The 22,337-nt window shown below is 46.5% G+C and overlaps 1 protein-coding gene across 1 annotated transcript in view; it reads right to left on the bottom strand.

The window, feature by feature from the left end:
• Positions 1-22,337, bottom strand: part of CACHD1 (cache domain containing 1) — a 534,201-nt gene that overhangs the window by 434,505 nt on the left and 77,359 nt on the right. The window lies entirely within an intron of this gene.

Raw genomic sequence — 22,337 nt, 5'->3', positions numbered from 1 at the left:
TGGCACAACAACAAGTGGCAGGAGATTGAATAGAGAAGATGAAGTAGGCAGTGCCGTAGGACATCCCACCATATTGAAAAGTCGTGGAACAGCCAGGGATACCTAAAGGAAACAACACTGACAGACTTTAGCCAGGGAAGACATCTGGACTGGTCTGATATGATTAAAGGAAAGAAAATTATCAGGTAAGAACATAATTTTTCCTTCCTTGACATCTATACCAGACCAGTCCAGACTTATAGGATGTAGCAGTTTCCCAAAGATTGGGGCGGGGGGGGGGGGGGGGGGAGAAAAGAAGAATGTAGAAGGTTGAAAAATCAACAAAGCTATACACACAGCAAAAAAAATGATCAGCAGAAAAGGATTTGAATGTCCGAACCACCAGGCTACCAAAATGGAACAGAGTTAGACACTAGAAAAGGAACTGAAGCTGTAGATAGTAAAACAAACATCCTGAACAAAAGAAAAATTACGTACCCCTGTCCCGAGAGTAGCAAAAGAAGCAGCAAGAGATACTCATGCCAAAGGTAAAATTATGTTCTTACCTGATAATAAACAAATTGAAGATAAATTGCTTCCAAATGTATAACTTGCAAGTTAACTGGAAAACAGAAAACAAGTGGAACAAAGAGGAACAACAAAGTCCCTGAGTGAACAGATCAAAAAATTGCGACGGTAATCTAGGGAGGGATGCTGGATTCATCTGCTGCAGCTAAAGGAAAGAAAATTATCAAGTAAGAACATAATTTGACCTTCCTTAGCGCAGGCAGCAGATGAATCCATCAACTGGTGGGATGTACCAAAGCAGTGTCTAAACAGGGAGGGAACCCGTCGCCCCCCTATACAAACCCACCGACCCAAAAACGGCATCGGATCTGGCTGCCAAATCCACCCTATAATTCTTGGAAAAAGAGTGAACCGAAGACCAAGTAGCCACCCGACAAATCTCTTGCAAAGACAAAACTGACGACTCCACCCACGAAGTCACTTGCACCCTAGTGGAATGTGCCTGTAAAGGCGTAGGCGCAATCCGACCAGCTAACAAGTACGCCGAGGAAATAGACTCTTTAAGCCATCTAGCAATAGTCGGCTTGGAAGCCGCTAGTCCACGACGAGAGCCAGAAAGAAGAATAATCTGTGCGTCTAAAATTATTATACATCTCCAAGTATCGTACGAGGACGCGACGTACATCCAAAAGATGAAGCTTTTGAAATGTCTCTGGAAAATCCTCCTCCCGAAAGGAAGGCAGAAAAAGAAGCTGGTTGAGATGAAAAACCGAGATAACCTTCGGCAAAAAAAAAAAAAAAGACACAGTGCACAACGTGACTCCCGCTTCCGAGAACTGTAGGAAAGGGTCTCGACAAGACAGAGCTCGAATCTCGGAAATCCTCCGCACCGAAGCAATACCTACTAAAAATACTGCTTTTAAGGTGAGATCTTTATCAGAAACCGTACGTAAAGGCTCAAAGGGAGAATTCTGCAACACCTTTAGCACTAAATTAAGGTTCCAAACCGGACAGGGCTGACGTAAGGGCGGGCGCAGATGATGAGCCCCCCGCAAAAAACGAACCATGTCTGGATGTGCCGCCAAAGGGGAGCCTGACACTCGACCCCGAAAACATGCCAAGGCTGCTACCTGTACCCGGAGCGAATTATAAGCCAGACCTTTCTGTAAACCGTCTTGCAAAAAAGCCAAGAGCTGAAGCACCGAAGCCTTAAAAGGAGACCACGCGCGCTCATTACACAAGGCCACGAAGGTGCGCCAAACACGGGCATACGCCGTGGAAGTGGATCGCTTATGAGCCTGTAAAAGAGTAGCTATGACAATATCAGAATAGCCGTTTCTCCTCAAACGTGACTTCTCAATAGCCAGGCCATAAGTTCAAAGTGGTAGGGATCCTCCACATTTACTGGACCCTGATGAAAGAGGTGGGATAGGACTGATTCCTCCAAAAGACGAACTAGATCCACATACCAAGGACACCGAGGCCAATCAGGTGCCACCAGAACGATCCGACCCGGATGCATAGCAACTCTCAGAAGAACTCGCCCAATTAAGAGCAAAGGAGGAAACACATATAGAAGACCGCTGACCGGCCACTGTTGAAGAACAGCGTCCAGCCCTGCAGATTTGGGCTCCTTCCTTCTGCTGAAAAACCGGGGTACCTTGGCATTACTCTGAGTCACCATGAGATCTATCATCAGCGTTCCCCAAGTCCGACATATCAACTGAAACACCTCCTCCGACAACTCCCACTCCGCCGGATCGAGGATATATATCGTCTGAGAAAATCCGCCTGAATGTTGCTGCTCCCCGCAATGTGAGCCGCTGACAGGCACTCCAGATGAGCCTCCGCCCATCAAAGCCAAACTCCAGGTGCCGCCCTGACGATTGAGGACCATGGCACCACCACGTCATGCTGCGTTTCACCATGGCAAGCCAAAGGAGCCTGCGCTGATAATCCTGAGAAATCGGAGACCACCTGCACAGAAGGGAAGACTGAAGTGGTCTCATGTGAGCTCTGGCCCAAGGGACCACCTCCAAGGTCGCTGCCATGGAACCGAGAAGTTAAACATAATCCCATACTCGAGGACCGGGCAACCGGAGAAGAGCAGATACCTGAGAACGGAGCTTGAGAACACGCTCCTCCGGAAGGAAGACACATCCCAACGCCATGTCGAAGCGAACTCCCAGGTATTCCAGCTGCTGAGAAGGCACCAGCTGACTCTTGGGCAGACTGATCACCCAACCCAACAACTGCAACAGACAAATGACTGTCAGTAGCCCTGTGGCTTTTCCGAGCCGAATCGGCCCGAATCAACCAGTCGTCCAAGTAAGGATGAACTCTGATCCCTTCCTTCCTTAAAAACGCTGCCACCACCACCATGACTTTGGAGAAAGTCCAAGAAGCTGTAGCAAGACCAAAGGGAAGCGCCCTGAACTAGAAACAATGTCCGAGGACTGCAAATCGGAGAAACCGTTGATGCAGTGGCCAAATAGGAATGTGAAGATAGGCTTCTTTGAGGTCCAAAGCCGTGAGAAACTCTCCTGGCTGAACTGCTGTTACCACACGAAAATGACGCACCCTCAAGAACTGATTTACCTTGCAGAGATCGAGAATGGGCCGAAAGGAATCTCCCTTTCGAGGCACCACGAAATAAATGGAATAACGACCCATCCAAATCTCGGAAGGTGGAACAGGAACAATCGCCCTGAGATCCAGGAGGGATCGAATAGCGCTTGGCAGAAGAAACACAACGGGATTCCAAGAAAACGTCGCCTACGGGAGAAGAAAACTCTAGCTTGTAACCGTCTCTGATAATATCTAGAACCCAAAGGTCTGAAGTAATGTTGACCCACTCTTCGAAGAACAAGGACTGGGACGCAAAGAGGAGGCTGCCGCGCATTTATCACTGCGAAAGGAAGAACGCTGCTGGAAACGGTTCCGCTGAAAGGTAGGTGCAGGCCGAGATCACGCCGAAGAAGAATTAGAAGAGAGTCTCGTAGCAGACCGAGCTCTATCTTCTGGAAGGCGTTGACCCTTCCAGTCTCCCAAATCCTTGACAATCTTCTCCAAATCTTCTCCAAAGAGAAGTCTACCTTGAAAAGGAAGCCAAGTAAGTCTCTGCTTAGATGCCAAATCCGCCGACCAATGGCGCAGCCACAGCAATCGGCAAGAAGACACCGCCAGAGTCATAAGCTTAGCTGAAGCACGAACCAAATCATAAAGGGAGTCAGATAAATAAGCCAACCCAAACTCCAAAAAGGCAGAAATAGATTCCAAACAAAAACCTCCCTCCAGGTCTTGCTCTTGCGCCTGATGAAGCCAACTAAGGCATGCCCTGACTGAATAGGAACTACAAATTGATGCTTGAAGAGCCAAGGCAGACACCGCAAACGAACGCTTCAAAGAAGCCTCAAGGCGACGGTCCTGCGTATCCTTCAACGCAACCCCTCCTTCGACTGGAAGGGTTGTCTTTTTGGTGACTGCCGTCACTAAGGCATCCACAGTCGGAATAACATACTTGTCTGCCTGCTCCGAAACCACCGGATAAATACAAGACATTGCCTTGGCCACCTTACAACTCCCCTCAGGATCAGACCATTGAGCAGAAATGAGCTCCTGAATAGCTTTATGAACTGGAAATGCTTTAGAAGGCTTACGGGTACTGGTCATTTTAAGATTGACCGAAGAGGAGGAAGGAGACTCTGGATCAGCAATGTCCAAAGCCACCAACGCATTAGAAATCAGTGAAGCAAGCTCATCCTTATGAAAGACACGGACTGCAGTAGGGTCATCAGGCTCTTCCTGTCTCAATTCGCCTTCCTCAAAATCTTCTGTCCTAGGACGCAGGGAGTCCCCTGACAGAGCAGCCAAGGAGGGCAAAGAGGACCCAGGTCCCAAAGAATCTCCCTCAGAAACAGAAGCCGTTCTCCTGCTCTTAGTGGAGAGAAAATCTTGAGCAGATAACAAATGCTCCAATCCTGTCTCTGAGGAATGAACAGGGAGCACAGGAGCCTGAGAAACAGGCTGTGAGGCAGCTTTCTTTAACAGGAAAGCTTGGTGTAACAATAGAATAAATTCTGGCGAAAACGGATCCCCAGAGCCGCCAGGACCGAAACCTGAATCCGTACAGCGTGCTGAAGCTGCAGGAAGAGTCACTGACTCAGCCGCAAGCAATGGCTCCGAAACCGCCATCAGCTGACTGGCGGGAGCCACGTCGGCGGGGAAAGACAAAATGGCGCGCGGAGCCACGCTGTCAGCGCGGGAAGCCGACAGTTCTCCTATGGGCACAGTATCAGCCAGCCCCGGCTTGGAGCACCCCGCTACACAAAGCCCCACTGCGGATCTCTTTTTACCGCAGCGGGAGCAGTGCTTGACAACTTCGGTGGCCATACCGATTTGGAGCACGAGGCAGAGGAGAAAAAATTTAAATCATTCATCCTGCGCTGAAAACTAGCCTCCCCGCCGAGCAACACTGACAGAATGGCTCAAATAGAGAGCCAGAGTTCCCACTCTGTCCAGCAACGCTGAAAATGTCTCTCTCTAAAATTTTTTTTTTTTTTTTTTAAACACAGGTCCTGCAGCTGTTTCTCTTATATCTTTCCTTTTTTTTTTTTTAATTTAAGGTGAGGAAGGTTACAGAGGAAAGCAAGCAGACCAGGAAGAGAGACCGACGTGGGACACAGGGTGAGGCAGGGACCCCTCAAAGAGGTATGCCGCCAAGGATGACACCAGTCCCAACCACACCCACACTCAACTGGCTAGCAAACAGCAGCCCAGGAGGAGTCCCAAAGCAGAAAATCCAGGAGCTGGTAAGAAGACGTTCACCATCTGCTGGAGATAGAGATATACTAGCTTACAGAGGGGCTGGTAGTCCAATACCACTCACTGAAGTCAGTGATCTCTATCTCCACCTGCTGGTAGACGGATACAACCCACCAGTTGATGAATTCATCTGCTGCCTGCGCTAAGGAAGGACCTCCCCCCCCCCCCCCCCCCCCTTGGAAGGAAGGCAACAGTCATATCTGAGCAACAAGGAGAAGAACTCTCTCTCCTAGACCAGGATCCACTTCTCTGAACCCTGGAAGGACAAAGACTAACTCCCAAACCTGCCAGTCTGCCTTGAGTCCAAGATGGTCGGATGACGCGACCCTAACAAGTACTAGGAGTACGCAACCCCAAACAGTGCGCCACACTTCATAGAAGAAAGGAAGAAAGGCCCAGGAACCACCCAGATCAGCGCCTAGTGAGAGAATCAAACACCACAGAACAAGAAGAGACTCCAGAGTCCAGAGAACCAACCAACTGGAGCACTAGTCTCTCCAGGAGAACCATGAAGAAAAGGGCAGCAGCATACCAGGGTACAACTGTAGGAAGAGAGTACTCCTCAACCAGCTCGCTCTGGACTTAGGGATGAAAGAACAGAGCCAAGAGAACAAAAGGAGACAAAAAGAAAGAATCGAGAGCCACACTGTGGGGAAAAGACCCCCAAGGTGCCAAGTAGCCACAAAAGGAGCAGAGACAAATTCAAACTCTAGCAATGAAGAAGCTTCTCGCCTGCCACCAAGAGGCTACGGCAAGAAAAGGTGCCACAGGAATGGTAGCTAACAGGAGACAAGACAGCGTTGTCTAGCAATCTAAACTGCCGTATGCCACAGCTGCCAAGAAGTTACTGTATCCAACCCGCAGAAAAGAGCTGGGGTTGGCCAACAAGGTGAAACAGTGCCCAACAGGCAAAGGTGAAAATACGCTCCACAGTCAGAGACTGAACTGTGCTCAAGGGACAGAAACAAAGCTGTGCTCATCAGACAGAGTAGGATCCGTGCTCAACGAGAACAAATGGATTTCCACTCAAAGCACACAAACTGAGCCATGCACCACGGGCACAGAAAGAGTTGCACACCTCTGGCAAAGATAGAAATGCACTGAACAAGCAGAGAAGAAGCTGTGAGTAACAGACAGAGGATGAGCAGTGCCCCACTGAAAGTACATAAGTAATGCCATACTGGGAAAAGACCAAGGGTCCATCGAGCCCAGCATCTTGTCCACGACAGCGGCCAATCCAGGCCAAGGGCACCTGGCAAGCTTCCCAAACGTAAGAGCTGGATGTTAGAGGTACCTGCAGAACTGAAGCTGCGGTAGCGATGGAACTGTATATAAAACGCAGACAAGGAGCTGCTTTCCACATGCAAACAAGGAGCTGCGCTCCGGATGCCAGCAAGGAGGTGACCTCCTGACACCGATAAGGAGCTGTGCTCCAGACACTGGCAAGGAACTGCGCTCCAGACGCCAGCAAGGAGCAGCACTCCACACGCCGACAAGGAGCTATGCTTTCTACGCACACATGAAGCTGTGTAGCACCTGCAGTCACAGAGCTGTGCTCCACATACCGCCCTGGAACTTCACCCAATTTGCAGAGAAGAGCTGTGCTAAACATACAGAGATGGAACTACACTCAACAGGCGGAGGAGCTGCACTCTGCACGCAGACAGGGAGCTGCATTCCATACGCAAAGAGAGAGCTGCATGCCACACACAAACAAGGAGCTGCGTTCCACAGGCAGACAGAGCCGTGTTCTACATGCAGACACAAGACTGCGCCCCATACTGAGACCTGCAGAGAAAGAACTACACTCAAAATGTGACAATGGAGCTGTGTTCAACATGCAGAGATAAAGGGTGCAGAATAAGCAGCGAAGGAACTTCACTCAACATGCCATGATAGAGCTGTCCTCAACATACAGCGTTGGAGCTAAAGCCAACCTGGAACTGTGTAACTGTGCCCAACATGCAGCGATGGAGCCGTGCTCAACACGGAATGGTGGAACTGCATGGAATAATGAAGCTGCGCTCAACATGCGGCGATGGAGCAGCGCTCCAATGCGGCGATGGAGCAGCGCTCAACATGCAGTGATGGAGCAGCGCTCAACATGCAGCGATGGAGCAGCGCTCAACATGCAGCGATGGAGCTGTGCCCAACATGCAGCGATGGAGCTGTGCTCAACATGAAGCGATGGAGCTGTGCTCAACATGAAGCGATGGAGCTGTGCCCAACATGCAGCGATGGAGCTGTGCCCAACATGCAGCGATGGAGCTGTGCCCAACAAGTAAAATGCATAAATGGAGCCCCGGAGAACAACCAGAGAAGAAGGTGCTGCCAGAAGGCCAACAGGAAAAGAGAACAACTTGTGGAAATGCAGACCTGGCGCTGCACTCTCCTGGCCCAAAGGGACTAAAACTACAAGAAGAGAAAGCCCCGTACCCCAAGAGACACTCTAGGTCCCCAAGTGGTCTCTGAGCCACAATGACTGCCCTCCTAGGCAACCGATATGGAGCAGCAGTCAACGTAGAGAAAGAACTCCCGCCAAGAGGGAGGTAAGCATCACAGATCTGGAATCCTCAGACCATAGGGAGCAAAATGCAGCCATAAGGCAGTGAGGAAGAAACAACTCATGCCAGGCCAGGAACAAAGAGGAAGCTGGCCACTAACACCAAACTGAGGAAAAACCAGCTAAGGGAGAGTCAACTTCCACACCTAGAACAGAGCCACTTCCCTGGAGAAAAATAGAGAAAAGCGCAGAGCTAAGAGGCAATAATCCAGATGCACAGCAATAGATCTGCTCAGCAGGAAAGAACTGCGCCCCTTACAGAAAAAGGAAGGAGTGCCAAATGTGCCAGGAACTAGAAAAAGCAAAATCCACCTGTGCCAGGCTAAAACTCCCACCCGAAAGCAAGGAAGAGCTGTGGCAAACTAATCCTAAAAAGGCACATTCCCATAAAGAGACACTGAACTGAGTCCAAGCAAAAGACTGGCAAGAATGGCGCTCCCGGGGGTAGTCAGAAGAGGGATTTGAGCTAGCAGTTGCACACCAAGGGCAACTCGGACCCCTGCCAGAAGAAAAGTACCCTGCAGACAAACCAGAGCAGACAGGAAGGATCCATGAGGACGAGAGAACCAGAACCTCCCTAAGGAAGGGAAGAAAAACTGCTGCAAAAACAAGAATCAAATAGCAGGGGCATCTCAAGAAAGATGCCTGAAGCAGCAGAGACCGGATAGTATGAAAAAGAACTGACCAACAGCCATGTAAGGCTGACAGGAATGAAAAAAAATAGCCCTGGACTAAAAAGACTGAGCCTGCAGCCAAACGGAGCCAGTGAGAGACTTCTCCCAGTACAGCGCTGCGTAACCCTAGTAGCGCTTTAGAAATGTTAAGTAGTAGTAGTAGTACTTTGGAAATGGCAGACTAAGATCTCCAAACCACAAAGGTACAAGTTCCAGCAACGGGGCCGCCCTCTGAGCAAGCCGCCGTCCAGGACCGTGAAGAGGAGAAAAACAACTGAGTTTCATGATCCAGACATGAGCTGTGCCCCACAAAAAAAAATCAAAGCAACTGGTACCAGTTCAGAAGGGTCCAAGTAGAATCAGATGCTGGCCAGCAAAATTCAAAAGAACCTTCGCAAGTGGCCCACTAGAATACATTGCCAAAGGCGGGAAAATAAATCAGGTAATAACAGGCAAGAGAAAGAAGGAAAAACAAAGTTTCTTCTTTTTTTTTATTTTTGTAAACAACCTTCTTCACTACTGACAGGAATTAATAAAGGTTTACCTCAGAGGCAGAAAAGGAGGGGAAAACAAAGTTTCCTTTTTTTTTTTTTTTAAACAACCTTCTTCACTAGTGACAGAAATAAAGGCTTACTTCAGAAGCAGAAATTCAGATATACCTACCACCACAGAAAAGACAAACCCACACCGGGGAGACAAGTTACTGTATGCCACAATCAACCATCACCCTGGTAGAAAGACAGCCAGGGGAGGTAGAGGAGGGGAGGGAACCAGGATCACTGGATATCGCCCTAGCTGGTAAATGAGGAACTCAGGACCACTGAGTATCATCTAAAACTTGCCCCAACAAGGTTACCAGCACACCCCTGGCTCCACTGTCACCAGAAGAATCTGAGACAGGAGCTACCAGCCAGCAATCCAGAGCAGCTGCACGATCCATCCACCATCCGCTAGGAGACAGAGAAAATACTGAACATTCCAGGCTGCACGATAACCTTAAGGGGCGGTTTACTTGGAACTATTTTCTCTGTCTCCTTCCGCTGGTAGATGGACACAACGTATTAGTCTGGATTGGTCTGGTATAGATAACAAGGAATTTCCTTTAGTCTCTCCAGACCGGCCCAGAGTGACTGGTGGGTTGTGCACGCCTTCCAGCAGGTGGCGACTGAGAACACTGATTCTTGAGAGAGCCAATAAGAGCCCAGCTCAGCCCTTGCAAGCCTCAGTATTTCAGTAACAAAGCAAGAGGAAAGAAAGAAATGAAACATTTGTGCGCCGCTTGGCTCCACAGCCATAGATGTAGACCAAAGAAACCATGCTGGCAATCGACCAATGCCAATTGTGAAATTTTATTTATTTATTTATTTTTATGTTTTGGGGAAAAAAACTCCCCCTATGGAGACAAGAGCAGAAGATAAACCTCCCAACCAAAAAGACAACACTCGTCAAAGAGGTCCACTCAACCATCACAGCCTGTCCAGGGAGGGATCTGGCCGGTCCGAGGGGACTAAAGGAAAGCAAATTAGCAGGTAGGACCTAATTTCTCCTTCCCTAGCATCCCTCCAGACAGGCCCAGAATGACTGGTGGGAAGTTAACAAACCAGTCAACTAAGGGAGGAATCCAAGAGCCCCACCAACAGCACCCAACACCCAAAAATCACATCAACGCACCTGGACATCCACTCTGTAATGCCAGATGAACAAATGCAAGGAAGACCATGTGGCCGCTTTACAAATTCCAGCCAGAGAAACCAAAGAGATCTCCGCCCAGGAAGCAGCCTGCCCTCTAGTAGAATGAGCCTTAAGTCCAGCTGGAACCAGCCTGCCTTTCAGAATATAGGCCAAACCAATCATCTCCTTGATCCACCTGGCAATCATCACCTTAGAGGGTGCAAAACCTTTACGACCAGCACCCAACAAGACAAAAAGAAGGTCCAACCAGCCAAACTCATCTGTCCACTGCACCTACTCCTTTAACACTCTCCAGACATCTAGCTTATGTAGCAACAACTGCTCCTCCGACTCATTGGAAGAACCAAAGGTTGGAAGTACCAGAGACTCATTGACATGAAAGGAAGATAATGGAATTGCAAGACTGAAAGATAATGAGAATGACTAGGTGGAAAGTGATGAGGATAAAGCGAATGTGCTAAACAATTACTTCTCTTCAGTGTTCCTCTGGAGCAAGAAACCCAGTCTCATCACCCCCAAACTCATCCGGTTCCAGGGTCTCTAGATCTCCTCCAAGGACTCCAAATCCAGTCCCAGAGCCTCATCCTGATCCTCCCAGGAAATCATGGGTCTCTTTGAACCTGAAAAGATCCCTTTGGATGCTTCTGGGGCCACAGAAGTAAGGGGTGTGGTCTGCTTTAATAAGAAGGCTTTATACATTGCCAACAAAAACTCCAGAGGGAAACCCCCCTCAGGAATCCCTCCCTGCATTCCCTCAGGCTCACCAGACACCTACTGAGATTGCCATGAGAGCTTCACAGTGGGCTGCCCTGCTTCAGCCGGCTGATCTAAGATGTTGGAAGTTCCCGCCAAAACTGGGCCACGCCTGCAGCTCGCTCCCGCATCCGACAAAGGAACCGCTACCGTGGGAGCAGTCAACCCCCGAGCACCCACATCCACCGATGTGGATGCTACCGAGGTATCCAACCCAGAACAGATTTTACAAACCCCTGCGGCAGTAAGGCCACAACGCTGACAGACCACGCATCTACGTAACTTCTCTGCTATACTGCAGCACCAAACTGCGGCCCGAGACTCTAAGGGGAGACGGTAGAGCTGTACTGGTCCTTTTTTTCCAAAAAGAACTCCGCTGTACTCTCTCTCAACCTGTTTTTGGAAACCGGCAATAGTGCTAAGGCAACCCGAGGACCAATGTTCTTCTGGGGTAGCTCAGGGAGAGAGATGGGAGGCCACCCAAATGGCACACAGATGAAAAAAAGGGGCCACACTAAAAAAAAAAAATGCTCTTTTTTTTTACATTTTTTTAAAGAAAAAAAAAGATAGGTAAAGAATGAGACTGAAGGGCTCACCATGCCTTTCACCTGCTGGACTGCTGGAGACAGAGAATACTGAGGCTTGTAATTTATTGGCTCTCTCAAGAATCAATGTTTTCAGTCTCCACCTGGCTGGAAGGAGTGCACAACTCACCAGTCATTCTGGGCCAGTCCGGAGTGATGCTAAGGAAATACCTGTGCATTTGCTAAAGTCCATATATGTGTTTCACAAAAAGCAGTGTATTTAGAAGCCTTTTGTAAACTACTTAGGGAACTGGGAACATCCCAACATGGGCATCTCAATTCCTACCTAGATGTCCTATAACATGATGAGGTTTAAAATGTATTACATATATTAGCCCCACCAGCCAGATCAGAGTTGTGGCACTGCTGGGTGGGCCTGCTGGATATTGCCACTATCCAGATAAGTTCTGGATATTTAACGTTGGTTACTATTCAGCTGGTGGAACTGAATACCTACATATTGTTTGATCACCGTAGCCACTGTTGAAAAAAAATTCCAACTGTGACCATAAAATATCGACCCAGTAGTCTCTAGAACATATTTTTTTGTACTGAAGGATCTCGGCTTTAGATTGAACTACCTCCTAAGGAAGGTAGAAAATTATTTACGGTTTAGAGAACTACTTCAGGCTTATTTTTTTTTTATCCAGGCTTTTGATGACTGATCTGTTTTATTTGAAATTGATTTTATTATTTTTATTACTTTTTATATGATGATATTGTTTGTTTTTATACGATTTTATGGATGTTATATTTGTAAACCGCTTAGAACATAGGATATAGCGGTCTATAAATTGTGTAATAAATAATACATAGAAAAAGAAGGGAAAAGGAGGATATGATGTAGACATTCAAGTATCTATGAGACTTCATGAAAGTACCAGAAAGCGTCATATATATAGTCATATATTATCTAGCTCAACTTATCATACACTAAGCCCAACTTTACATTGTTTTACTACTGTTTTATTAAAATTCTATTAACTTTGTATTTCAAATTACTATGTAAGCCGCATTGAGCCTGCATTATGTGGGAAAGCGCGGGGTACAAATGTAATAATAATAATGTTAGTCCAATAAAAGGTATATTTTCACTTTGCTGACCTTCATTTCCACATATTCAAATAGATTTAACACAGCAATTTTCATTTTTAAATCAATGATAAAATCTTGGTCAGTTGCTTTGAACTTGAGCCCTTTGAGAATAAAATGCCAGCACAACTAGCGCTAGAAACAGAATACTGTAGAAGATAAGGACTGCAAGACTCATCTAGCTTTCCTTCTGCATGCCACAGACCCCAACTAGTTTCCAGCATTCCTTACACTTCTTTGCAGCTAGGAGGGATGTTCAGGCATTAGCACACATTCAGTTCATTAGCATGTCTTTGAATTCATGAATGCATGATTAATTGAATGCATTACAAGCTCCAGTGTGAAAATAAGTTTTACTAAACCAAATGTGTATAACGGGTTTTCAAACCCAGTCCTCAGAGCACACCCAGCCAATTGGTGTTTTCAGGATATCCCCATTGATATACCTAAAAGTGGTGATAAGGTTCTGCTAGGAGGGTCTGAGGATGAATGAAGAGGAGTAGGGGATCAGAAGCTGTGAGAGGAAAGTGGTATTCTTGTACAATAGATTTTGTGTACCATTGTCAATATCTTAAAAAGTATTCTAAGATAAGATATCAGTCAGAACTGTTCAGCTTGTAACAGCATCAAAAACTGGATCTGCACATTCCAAAGCGTAGCCCAGATGAATTACCTCCAGAACCTACTAATCTGAGGGGATAAAGCCCAATTCCTGGTAGAACAGGGTGATAACCTGTCATCTGAACCTCATTGGGGGTGGTCTGTGAATCCTCACTGGAGAGAGTTACATTATTTTTCAGCCTATAAAGTTTCTGAAGTTTCGGTATATGACTGCATGGGAGAATGATCTTAAGATCTCTTGGGACCAATCTGACTGGGCAAAGTGTTTTGTACAACAATTATACGATGTCCTTATTAGTCAAACTTAAGGAACATAATTATAAAGTATTATTGCGTTGATATGTCACTACCTCTCGACTTCACACTTTGCATGGCACTTTACCCACCTTGTGCTGGACAAACTGGGGATTTTCTGGAACTTATTTTCACATGTGGTGGGAGTGCCCATTCTGGTTAGCAGTGTATGGGAAGACCGCTTGAATTATAGACTCTGCTACTTGGTCCTATACTCCTGCATTCTGCCTTTTGAATATTGGCTTGCACAATATGGATGCAGGGTCCCAGCAGATTTTTTTTTATTGCTTTACAGCAGCAAGAGTGGAGGAGTAGCCTAGTGGTTAGGGTGGTGGACTTTGGTCCTGGGGAACTGAGGAACTGAGTTTGATTCCCATTTCAGGCACAGGCAGCTCCTTGTGACTCTGGGCAAGTCACTTAACCCTCCATTGCCCCATGTAAGCCGCATTGAGCCTGCCATGACTAAGAAAGCGCTACAAATGTAACAAAAAAAAAGATGTAAGATTGCAAGATTATGGAAAGCCTCCTTAGTGGACTGGAGAAATAGACTAAGGTAACTTCTACTCATGAAAAGATTGACAATTACTCAGTGAGATAAACAGTAGCAATTTACGCACTCTTGGGCTCCATTGCAAGCCTATTTGGATTTCCGTTAATAATTCATCATTGCTGTTTATGACCCCGTCTGGTGTTTATGTTTATGAGTTTTATATGGGGGGGGGGGGGGGGGGGACAGGGGATTACAGGGCAAAAGGACATTGTTTGTTCTTTGGCTATATTGGTCGTTGGAAGTCTATATTGCTCCTAGCTGTGTAATTTTAAACTTTGCTGTATTAGTATCTCCCAAGGTTCTTTTAAAGATTTATATTGAAAAAAAAATGAATATTGTGTACAATTCTGGAATCTGTACCTTCAAAAAGATATATAGGATGGAGTCAGTTCAGAGGATAACTGCTAAAATGGTCAGTGGTCTTCGTCATAAAGTGTATGGGGACAGACAAAGATCTCAATAAGTATACTTTGGATGAAAGGCAGGAGAGGGGACATTATGATAGAGAAATTTAAATATCTATGCAGTATAAATGAACAGGATGCAAGTCTTTTTCAATTAAAAGGAAGCTCTGGAACGAGGGGGCATAAGATGAAAGTGAAAGGGGACAGACTCAAAAGTAACCTGAGGAAATACTACTTCACGGAAAGGGTGGTGAATTTGATGAACGGCTTCCCAGTGGAAGTGGTAAAGATAAAAATAGTATCTGAATTCGAGAGAGTTTGGGGACACTCTACTGGTGACTTCACTAGCATTTCTCTCCCTCTACAATGCAAAATGATCACATTCAAAAGGTAAGTGCAGCCATAGAGCAAATTTACTAAAAAGAGTGGATAGGTCTGAACAAGTAGACGCAGCACAAATAGTATGGGAGATCTTATCTGCTCCAAAGTTTAGTCAGAGCCAGCTCCATAAAAACAGATGTCACCTGGATATTTTGGGAACATGGATAATACGTCTAAGGATGCCTTCTGTAAAATAATGCATGCCGCTACATTTCCAGATCTCTTGACTAGTGTTTTCGGCATGAAACTGGATTTCTTGGGAGTGGTGTTGATGCCTTACCTCCAGCCTGTAACTTGGTCTGCCATCCCTCTTATCCACCAGACTCGTATCACCTGTAATGAGGGGCCTTAAGCCTTTGTCAGCAGAGATTGCTGGTTCAGGGATGAATTCATGCTTCTCAGAATATGGAAAATTCTAGTAACGTTATTGACCCTGGAGAAGACTGGACTCCTAGTGACTTGTGATATCTTGCACTGATCAGCATAAGAATTTTCTGATGATAATGATAATAATGTATCCTACTTTTTAAGCAGCTAAACCCCTTAAAACATCATCAGGTGCTTGTTGGGAAACTTGATCCAATAAAGTAATTATGATTTTTTTGACTGCATGCTCTTCAGAACTGAACATATATTCATTCGATTCCAGCTGATAAAGCCATACTCTTTCATGGCATAACAACTAAAGCAGGAAATGACCTGAGACACAGTTTCCATGACACCCCGTCACTCATACCCATTTTGCAGGAAGATGAAAGGCAAGAGCTGTCTTTTGATAGTGAGCAGCTAATTGGGCTGGCTGATAGTAGGAAAGCATTTTCAGAGTGGAAAGAAAAATAAAGGAAAAATGGGGAACAGCTGTGTTTTCTGGTATTACTGCAGGACAATGAAACTCAACACTACATATAACAGAAGAATATATTTAACTCAATTATTGCTCAAAATAATTTACAACAGCATATATTATTGGGAATTGTGGGGAGGAGGGAGAATAATTTTATAAAGCTTTTTCTACACGTAAAGTCTCTCTTACATGCAGAAAAGGTCTTTTATAAAATCGTGCAACTGGCATACACATGCATAAAGTACAAGCACAGAAAGTGTGCCCACTTTTACAAGATATTTATTTGTTTGGATTTTGCTCACACCTTTTTCAGTAGCTCAAGGTGAGTTACATTCAGGTACACTGGGTATTTCCCTGTCACTGGAGGGCTCAGAATCTAACTTTGTACCTGAGACAATGGAGGGTTAGGTGACTTGTCCAAGATTACAAGGAGCAGCAGTGGGATTTTTGAACTGGGAACCTCTGGATGTTAAGACTGGTGCTCTAACCACTAGGCTACTCCTACACTAGGCATTCCTGGAGGAAGGAATGAAGGCAGAGTTGTGAGGTTCATGCATATTATATAAAACTAGCCGTTCAGCCCGTAAAAACGGGCTAGTATAGGAGGGGGGGTTAAAAGGCCCCCCACCCCGCCGCCGAGTTCGTCCCCCCCCCGGAGCCGTCGCCACCCACCTTCCACCCGGTCGGGCCCTCGCTCCGCTATTGAAACAGCGAGGGCACGCAGCACACAACTGTACTGCTGAGCTGCCGTGGCCTTCCTTCTTCTCTGCCTGTGTCCCGCCCTCGTGTGACGTAATGTCGTCAAGGGCGGGACACAGGCAGAGAAGAAGAAGGAAGGCCGACGGCAGCTCAGCAGAGCTGTGTGCTGCGTGCCCTCGCTGTTTCAATAGCGGAGCGAGGGCTCGACCGGGTGGAAGGTGGGTGGCGACGGCTCCGGGGGGGGGACGAACTCGGCTGGGGGGAGCGTTAGCGACGGCGGTGTCCCTCGCAAATGCGCAGTACAGACCCTCTCTGTTCCGCTCTTGTCATCACGTATTGACGCGGGGGCGGGGCAGAGAGGGTCTCTACTGCGCATTTGTGAGTGAGTACAACACTCGCCATTTATATATATTGATAAGAGTACCCACAGAGTTCATATACACATTTATACCAACTTTGGAGCAGGTGTAAATTTGTATGTGAGCCATTTGTACACTGTTGGGGCTGGATTTCAGAGCCTAAAGTACTTAGTACTTACTTGGATTTCTTACATGGGCACCCTGTATAAAAATAAAGACAGGTTTGGGCTTGACCTAGTACAATGGTTACCATACCTGGTCCTGGAGGCACCCCCGTCAGTCAGGTTTTCAGCATATCCACAATGAATATTCATGAAATATATTAGCATGAAGTGGAGGCAGTGCATGCAGATCTCATGAATTTTCATTGTGGGTATCCTAAAATCCTGACTGGCTAGGGTTCTTCCTGGACGAGATTTGGGAACCACTGACCTAGTCGCTTTTAAAGCACATCTAAATCATGTAATTTTTCTTTCTGGCGCCAGGAAGTAATTTTGCTATCCGCTATTGCAAAAAAAAAAAAAAAAAAGTCCACTTGACGCTGCCCATCTCATACCCCCCAAATGACCTGTCTAATAATGTGCTTTTTTTTCTAGTTGGTATTTGGATGTTTTCGTGTGAGAAACGTGTCCATCTGTCACTTGTGACATTTTTTTTGGATGTTTTTTCAATTTGTTTATGAGCCCCTTAGTGTCCATGTTGACCCATTGTTACACGTTTATGATTATAAAATGGATGCTCCTGCTGCATGTAATTGGCATATAAATGATTGCATCTCCATGTATTTTAGAGTTGGCTCTACGTCAACAAATCCTATTCTAAAATATTAGTGGAACTTTGAGATGTCTTGAACTGGACATCTTAATTCTGATTTGTACATCCTTTCTGAAATCTGCCTCTCTACATACCTTGTTGTGTTATCACTTATTTTCCCCTAAAACCAATGACTCAAATTGCACAACCTACAGTCCTAAAAAAATGGGTTTGGACCCACTTGTGAATTTGCTGAGTTGGAGAGTGGCGAGGTGGAAATGGTTGCTTGTGAAATAAAGTGGAGAGTTGCTGAATAGTTTGTTACCTTTGTTTGTTCATCCCAGTCTGAAACTTTTGACCCTTATTTCTCCTTGTCTTGCCTCCTCTGTCTCACCTCCTCAAGTTCTTGCCCAAACCTGATAGCCCCCCCCCCCCCCAGCCACACCCATTCCTTGCTCTGTTTCTTCTCTCACCAAACCCTCACTATTCCCAAACCTCCCATTCTACCCCTGCCTGCTTGTATTCTGTCTCTCACTGCTGCTCTGCTTGTCCAGTCCCAATTCGTCACTGTGCTGTGTGCTGTTGCTGGGACAGTGCAGTGTGCTATGCTGGTGCTAGGTCTCACTAGGTGCAGTAAGTGGAAGTGTGCACAGTGGTGTTACTAAGGTAAGTGGGCTGCACCTGTGATGGTGGGACACCTGCATGTCAACCATGGATGTGCTGAATGCTATTGTGGCTGACGCTTTGCTGGATGTGGATGAGATTTTGGAGGGAAGGCCCTGGAGAAAAAACCCTATCAAAACATTCAGGCTAGGGGCCTGCTTCCTGGACTTCACTGACCAAGAATGCCTTACTAGGTACCACATTGATAGGGCTGCCATACAGCACCAATGTGACCAGTTACAACCCCTCCCCCTCCAGGCTAGGACATGCAGGAATAATCCAGTGCCAGTTCACCATAAATTTTTCTTCACTCAACGTGTAATTAAACTCTGGAATTCGTTGCCAGAGAATGTAGTAAAAGCAGTTTGCTTAGCTGGGTTCAAAAAAAGGTCTGGATGGCTTCCTAAAGGAAAAGTTCATAGACCATTATTAAAATGGACTTGGGGAAAATCCACTTAAATGTATTGTACTTTTTTGGGATCTTGCCAGGTACTTGTGGCCTGGTTTGTTCACTGTTGGAAACAGGATGCTGGGCTTGATGGACCTTCGATCTGTCCCAGTATGGCAATACTTATGTAATATATTTTTTCAGCCCACCTCTGCACTCATCATGAGGTAGGGCTGACTAAAAATACCTCTTTGGAGCAGGAAAGAACCCCACTCTTTCCTGCCCAGCTCACTGCTACCACCACTCTCTGGCTCACGTTGCCGCTTTTTCCAAATGGCTGGGACTTCCTGTGGCAGTCTCACAAGATTACCGCTTGAAGTTTTGGCGGCCATTTGGAAAAAGCAGTGGCATGAGCCAGAGAGCAGCGATGGCAGCAGATAGAAAAGAGTAGGACTCTTTCCTGTCCCTGAAGAGACCACTAGACCACCAGGTAGGCCTGGGAGGGCGGCGGGGAGTCAGCCATTTTGCCTGCCTTTGCCACAGGCCTGGGTGGGCCCGTCTAGGAACGCAGATTCTGCACAGAAATGCGGAATTCTGTGCGGCTGTGGAATTCTGCGCAAATTCTACAATCCGCAGTCGTGCAGAATTCCAGCAGGAGTAGCTATTGATATATTTATTGTTTTAATGCTGAAACTATGTAACTGTGGGGATTTGTTCAGATTCTACTACCGGGAACAGACACATTTGTGGCTGCTTGTCTGAGAAGCTGGGGGGGGGGGGAAGGAATGGAGAACCTGGGAATGGGTCTGTGCACCATGTGCTCCACAGGACTGAGAGTGTGCAGGTACTGGTAACATTGAGGAATTGGGCTCTCTCCTAATAGACATGCTGCTCAGACTGAGGGACGCCCTTTCCATGCGAATAGATATATATGCACGTTTTACACATGAAAGGAATGTCCTGTCATCGCTGCGGACATTTTTTCAATACGGGGACCGCTACCACATTTTCCATACTGTATTTCCAACTGGTGGAGACAATTATCTCAGAACGTCTATGTCGTCTGCAGTATGTATTTTTATTACACTTTTTTTCTGATGTATTTTCAAGTATCGGAAAAGGTTTACCTCTTTCATTATGGAATTAGTTTTTTTCCAGGACTGTACATTTAACACGTTAACAACACAGTTAACGCGCTAAATGCTTTACTGGCGTTAAAAAAAAAGTTTAATACAGTTAACGCATTCCTCTGACTCCCCTCCCCCAAATCCAGCTTTGCCCTGTCGTCTCCCTGTCCTCTCCCCTTCCCACTGGCTTACTCATTTTAGATGGTTTGGAGCTCGTGTGTCGCTCCCGTTTCTCTCTTTACCGTGGCTGTAGTGGCAGCAAGCAAAAGACAGGCACAGCGACGTTCTCCTCTATGTGCTGCCGCTGGCTCTGCCGGACTCAGAAACAGAAAGTTAGTTAAAGATGGTCTGGAGCTTATGTGCCAATCCCCTGCTTCTCTCTTCACCGTGGCGGCAAGCAAAAGACAGGCGCAGGGACGTTCCCCTCTGCCTGCTACCACTGGCTTTGTCGGACCCAGAAACAGGAAGACATAGAGAACAATGAAATGAAGGCAGTGACCCTGGACATCCAGCTCCTCATCTCTTCAGTATAGGTTGCATCCCAAAGCAGAATACAACGGAAAAAACAGAAAAATTCAAAAAGTCTTCCTCACAACAAAACGGCAACAGCCAATAAGATGAACATGTTCCTGTAGGGATCTCAATCGCAATTTGCTTTTCTTGTCTTATTGTGTTGGGTTCTGATTTTTGTTCTCTTTTTTTTTTTTGTCTTTTTTGTTTGTTTATTACTGCATTGGAAAGGCTGTATCCGAAATCCAAGAATCTGGCATGCACCAGAAGAAAAAAGGGGAGGGATCCTGGATTCATCTGCTGTGACTAAAGAAAGAAAATTATCAGATAAAACATAATTTTTCCTTCCTTAGCCTCAGCAGCAGATGAATCCAGAAACTGGTGGGATGTACCAAAGCAATCCCATAATCTGGGTAGGAAGCCGCTGTTCCCTGAGAGAGCACTACCGCTCCAAATCGCACATCACCCCTCGCCGCCACATCAAATCTGTAATGATTAGCGAAGGAATGCAGAGAAGCCCAAGTAGCTGCCTGACAAATCCAAAGAAAGGATACTATAGTTTCTGCCCAAGAAGCTACCTGCACTCAAGTCGAATGTGCATGCAACGCCTCCTAAGGAGCCAGACCCTTCAAGAGGTACACTGAAAAATGGCTTCCTTGAGCCACCGGGCTATCATCACCTTGGACGCAGCATAGCCCCATCTAGGTCCCGACAAAAACACAAAAAGATGATCTGAACAGAATTCATTAGACATCTGCAAATACCAAAGGAGTGTCCGCCGAACATCCGAGATCTGAACAAAATTCTCTGGGAAGTCTGCCTTCTGAAAGAAGGGGAGAAAAAGAGACCAATTTAAATGAACAGCTGACATGACTTTCGGCAAAAAGGAAGGCACTGTCCACAAGATCACCTCAGACTCCGAAAACTGAAGAAATGGCTCCCGACATGACAACGCCTGGATCTCAGACACCTGACGAGCTGAATCAACAGCCACCAGAAAGACTGCCTTCAGGGGAAGATCCTTATCAGAAGCCAGTCTCAACAGCTCGAACGGCGCACCCTGCAGGGCACTTAGCACAAAGTTCAACTTCCAAGAAGGAAAGGGACAGCGAGCCAGAGGACGAAGAGGAAGAGAGCCTCTCAAAAACTGCACACATCCGAACGAGCCACTAGGGAAGACCCTGAAACTTGGCCATGGAAACAGGCCAAGGCAGTAACCTGGACTTGGAGTGAGTTGTAGACCAAACCTTCCTGCAACCCATACTACAGAAAGGCCAAAATATGTGACACGGACGCCTGCAAGGGCGACCATACACAATCTGCGCACCACGCCTCAAAATTCACCACATTCTGGCATATGCTGTCGTAGTGGAGCACTTCCGAGCCCAAAGCAAAGTGGCTATCATTGAGTCAGAGTAGCCCTTTTTTCTCAATCTTGCCCTCTCAAGAGCCAAGCTGTAAGAACAAAGCAGGAGGGGTCCTCCATCAGAAGTGGACCCTGATGCAGTAGCCCTAGTACGACCGGTACAAAAGGTAAAATTAGGTCTTACCTGATAATTTTCTTTCCATTAGTCCCTACAGATCAATTCAGAGACTTGTGGGTTATGTCCCTCAACCAGAAGATGGAGACAGAGAGAACTCTGAGATTGGCATATGTAGCCCTGTGCAGCCAGCTCAATCTCAGTATGAACAATACCAAAGCAGTAAAAGGAATCCCTTCAACTGACACAACACGCTCTCCTGCCTCTCTCGGGAGAACATCGGTAGCAGAAACTTTCTTCCTCCTTTTTTTTTTTTTTTTTTTTTTAACTGCTCCATAGACTCAACAGAAGAACTTGAACGAAAACACAACAGAACCTAAGAAAACCAGGGAGGGCGTCTGGATTGATCTGTAGGGACTAATGGAAAGGAAATTACCGGGTAAGACCTAATTTTACCTTCCATTGCAACCCCAGATAATGCTTCGTGAAAGTATATACCAACACCCAGGTAGCCACTCTGCAAATGTCTTCCAACGGCACCAAACGGGCCTCCGCAAAGGATGTGGCTGGAGAC

The sequence above is a fragment of the Microcaecilia unicolor genome, chromosome 6 (assembly GCF_901765095.1).
Source record: "Microcaecilia unicolor chromosome 6, aMicUni1.1, whole genome shotgun sequence".
Lineage (NCBI taxonomy): Eukaryota > Metazoa > Chordata > Amphibia > Gymnophiona > Siphonopidae > Microcaecilia > Microcaecilia unicolor.
Note: the sequence above shows the minus strand (reverse complement) of the source record. Positions and strands in the feature narration are given on the sequence as shown.